Source organism: Austrofundulus limnaeus, unplaced genomic scaffold, assembly GCF_001266775.1.
Source record: "Austrofundulus limnaeus strain Quisiro unplaced genomic scaffold, Austrofundulus_limnaeus-1.0 Scaffold195, whole genome shotgun sequence".
In the NCBI taxonomy this organism is placed as follows: Eukaryota; Metazoa; Chordata; class Actinopteri; order Cyprinodontiformes; family Rivulidae; genus Austrofundulus; species Austrofundulus limnaeus.
In genome coordinates this window covers 303,241-308,114 of record NW_013952597.1, presented here as the reverse complement: position 1 = coordinate 308,114, position 4,874 = coordinate 303,241, and positions in this window count along the sequence as shown.

The following is a 4,874-nucleotide window of genomic DNA, read 5'->3' as shown; positions in this document are numbered from 1 at the left end:
ATGTTAAGGTTTTTTTCTTACATTTCTATATCTCCTGTTTTTACTTTTTACTTTGCCTCATTATGCAAATAAGGTGGGCGGGTCTTTCTTGGGTCAGCTCCTCAACTATTGGTCAACAGACAGGAAGTAGCAGGATCCATGTGCAGATCCGCTGCTCCTGCGCTACTTCAGTTTAGCAACTAGTGATTGGAACAGCAGTTAGTATAGTTGACCGTTTTAAAATTAATTAGTGCATTTTAAGTGTATTTATTTATTTACTCAGCCATTTACAGATTTTGATTTTGATTATGTCAGTTTTGGTCCTCCATACTTTCACCCCCCACACCACTTCCTCCACTTCACCTCCACACCCACTACCTCTCCCACCACCTCCTTTTCCACTTTCTAGAACAATCAGTTGTCTTCAAGCCAAGATCATTAATTTTTCCTCTTTTTTTATTGTATTTTATTTCATTTTTAATGAAAAAAAAAACGTTATTTTAACTTGAAAGTAACTCCATTTGAGGAAACCTGGATGTAATCTCACGGTGCTCCACTAACATGGACAATCCACCGTCACGTCTCCGTCTCACTGTCCTCACGTGTCCCTAAACGTTTGTGGAAGGTGGTCGATAAAAAGAAAAAGTTCTGTTTTGTTGACGTTTATCTTGTTACTCCTCAGTGTGAAGCTAACGATGTAAACTATTTTTTACAAATGAATGTAATTTATTAAGCTGCTCCTCGTTCTGTACGGCCTCGGGCCTCAGCGGTTGAGTTGTCATAGGGCAAGATCAGAGAGGCGGGTGGGTGGGGCTTAAAAGTCCACTCCCCCCCACTGATTGACAGCTACTGGGTTGTTTTTGCCTTGGAGAAAATAAAAAGAAGTTGACGGCGTTGCAGCATAGTTCTAGGGTTGCTTGTGTTGTTGGGTAAAAAATATTGTATAGACGACATTTTACCAAAAAAATTAATTAATTAATTAATTAATTAAAAGAATAAAAAAAATGTACTTTTCACTCTAGGATGATAGTATTTCATAACAATATTAAGTTGTTGCTGTGGCAACCAAATGTTGCAGTTACTAAAGTTCGTATTTTTGTAAATGACATTACGTTGTTTTTGTTTGTTTTTGCTAGAACACTGAGGTAGATGTAAAGACCATTTCCTATTCATTGAAATTAAAACCTGATATTTTCATTAGCAGATCTAGTGCTAAGACTGTAACACTTCTAGATTTAAATCCATCAATCCTATATAATTACATATAAATCTATATATATATGAATATATATAAAACAAATAAATATTCTATAAATTATTACGTTCAGAAGTACTCATCCCCAATAAAGGACCTTTAAGTTCTGAGACAGTTTATTTTATGTAGATTTAGAGTTTAGGATTGCACTTTTTTAATTGTTTTATTTTAATTTTGTACTTTTAAGAGTTTAAAGGTCCCAGCACATCTGTTCATCAGTCAAAGGCACCGGTAATTAATTCAACATGTTGCTGCATGGTGGAGAAAAAAACCCCACTTTAATTTCCTTATTAAATGATATTGTACTGAATGTTTCTAGCAATTTAAAAAAAAAGTCTTGGTTTGGAAGTCCTCTCGAGATGTTAAAGTTTCTTTTTGTTGATTGATGATGGTTTAAAAAGACAAAAAAACAAACAAAAAAAACAGGAAAAAGAAGCACTTTTGATGGTGAACTGACTCAGCTTATCCAAAAACTTTGCCTTATCTTGAGTCCATTGTGCTTAAAGGTTTTACGTTCTTAAAAGCTCTTATGAAATGTATTAAATACACTTGAACTGCTTTTCACCTCTGAAAATCCCTTCTGAGCTTCACGTTGAGGATAAATCTTTATATATTTTTTAAGGTTTTAATGTGGCCAAAAAAGGAGGACTGCAACAAAAGAGCTGACGTTTTTCAATTCACAGCTGGCGCCACTAGAGGACGCCAAAACCAGAGTGAAGATTTTAAAGTGATTGTTGCAGTCCACCTTTTCTTTAAATAAATAAATAAATAAAAAACACCCTCCTTGATTTCATAGTTTCAAATGTAATCCTTTTAAATGTATTCTTTTGCATATATTTTGTGCTACTTTATGTTTATATAGTCAATTGTTTTTTTGTTTCCAGCAAGTTAGTGTAAAATTTATTGAAAGAAAGAAATAAAGACAATAAAATTGCTGCCCCTGTTTTTTTCCTGTTTAATCTCAATAATCTGTTTTCAGTGACATTGATGAGATTTTATTTTATTTTTAAGATCGACGCTCATCATCATCAGGCAGTTTTATGAGTAAAATCCAATTTGGTTAGCCTTCTTTTCTTTATAGTTTCACTGTGAAATCTTTAGCCCAACAGTAAAAGAGCAAAGAGTGTTACAGGAAAGCTCTTTTGCATTATTTATTTTTATGTCATTTCCTGTTGCTGCAGCAGAGCAGCTGTTTAAAGATATCTGAGGGGTCATTAGTGCCACTTCAGTAATGGCATGTTGGAGCTGTAAATTACGTCTTTTTAAGTGATACTTGAAGTTATGAAAGATCAATATTTTACTTGTAAATAGTTCTTTTAACATTAGCTTAGAAAATTTGAGTTTAAAAGTGACATGAAATATTCAAATAATGAGTTTTCATGTTTAGTCAGGCACCTTCATATAACATTGTAGTGGCCATTATCTCTAGTTTATCACTTTAATGTTGTTGTTTTTGTGTGTGTCAAAATCCCAAAGTGGGGTGAATATGTGGGAAGAGTTACCGCCCTGGATGATGTCATCAGTGTGGTGGACAGGTATGAYAGAACGTTGTAGGGCAGTCTTTAGGATTTTATATAGAAATGTGGGAGCATGCCTTAAGTCTAATGAAGACGTACAAACCTGAACTGACAACTGGATCTCCTGAATCAAGTGAAGACTCTTTTCAAAATGTAGATTCTGACAAATCTCTGCAGTACATGTCCTGTGGGCGGAGATGGCCTTTCCTGTGATTGGTGGAGGTCTTGATGTGGGCGTGGTTGACCCTAATTTTGATGGGTGGCGTTGCTGTGTGGGCTGAGGACCAACGTAATTGGTCAGATTAAAATAAGAAATAATGATAATAGCAAAATAATATCATTTATTGTCTGTCTATACAGTTTAAAACAACAATGACCCAAATAAAAATTATTGTGAAAACTTAAACATAATTTATTGACTTCAAATTCTGTGCGGCAAGCACCTTCCTGTCTTAAATTATGACTAAAATTCATATTGATATTGATTTTTAGCGCTTTTCTACAGGCTGGTTAGGGATGTTTTGACTGAGCCAAATTGTTACACGTCCCTCCACATGTACGGCGTTCAGATTTCATGCAGCTAGCAGCTTCCTGTCGCAAGTTATGACTAATTAATCTTAAAAAACAGGCATTTCCTGCCTGACTCGACCAAACTACGCCTCTCTGACCCCAGCTTCTTTAAACCCCACCGTCAATCTGACCAATCACCTCTTGGGCCAACTCCTCCCACAAAATAAGAAACTCATACTTAGTGACCGCTGAGACCCTTTCTCCAATAAATTGTGACACACTGAACCATTTCACTCAAAGCTAGCTGTTTGTTCCTGGTTCTTTGGAAGCAAACACTTAATTCTGAACAGACCAGAATATTATTTTAAATCTTTTATTATTGCTTGAAAATTCATGCAAGACTCGGTAAACATATACCTTTTAGGACTATCTTTCAGATTATGCTTTAATTCTGACTGGATTGATGAGCTAATGGCTAGTTAGAAAAAGGACAAGATCAACGTGGATTGCTGCTGTCTCAAAACAACAATTCAACAACAGCAGAAATAAATATCCCTGCCAGAAGTGCTGCAGCCAGCTGCTGCTGTCACATATTGCTTTTAAAACATGCATACAATTTTATGTGCTTAACTACATAATCTGCAATTCACAGCAATTTATAAAAGTCAAAATTTTCGTAAGTAGGAATCCGCCCTAATCTCTGCCCCGCTCAGACTAGCATTAGCTCATCAGTTTGGAGGCCCTCTGACATAGGAAGCAGAATTTGTTGTGCAAGCCACAGGTTTACAGGAAACGGGGTGCACATACTGGCTAAAAACTGCTCCTGCGTTTGGCGCTGGAAGCTGTGAGCCTGAAGAAGTGTAAATAATCCCAGGAAGGAGCTCCTTTTTATAGCAGCAGTGTGTCACTCAGATCATCAAAAGAAATGACAAGAAGAAGAGGAAGCAGCTGAAATTGTGTCTTCAAAAAACTGTCCACAAACAGGTAAAAGGGAGTGACATTAACCTATAAATGACAACAACTTAATACATTTTTTGAAATTCTAGTCTGGCTTTTGGTGTTGTGCCACCCCAAGGTTTTCAATGGCCCCCACACGGCTGCCCCCATTAAAGATTTCTGGAGGCGCCTCTGCATTTCAAACCAATAAAAATGGTCAGGAACTGTTCCCAGAAAAGGTGACGGGTTTCAAAATTTTATCGAACTACTTGTCATTTCAAATTTCTGCATGGATAATCATACAATACAATATTTAGAAAAATTCATTGTGACACATTTTGGCAGCACAGGCATAACGGAGTGGGGCCATACTAAGAGATTTAATGTTTTTTTAATTATGAGAACAAAGAACAGAGGTCTATAAAGTACTTGGGGAAAAAAGAACTAAGTAAAAGTAAAATTACAGGAACAGAAAATGACTTTGGTAAAAATAAATTTCACTGATGAGAAAACTACTCAAGTAAAAGTCATAAAACTGTTTACAAAAATTGGGAAAGTAAAAGTAGCTACGGGTACTTTTACACATTCTAATAAATAAATTGTTGAATTTGCTGAACCAAACTGGATCCTCTAAACCTGGTTGAGTAAATTGAGCAAATATATATATACATTCATAC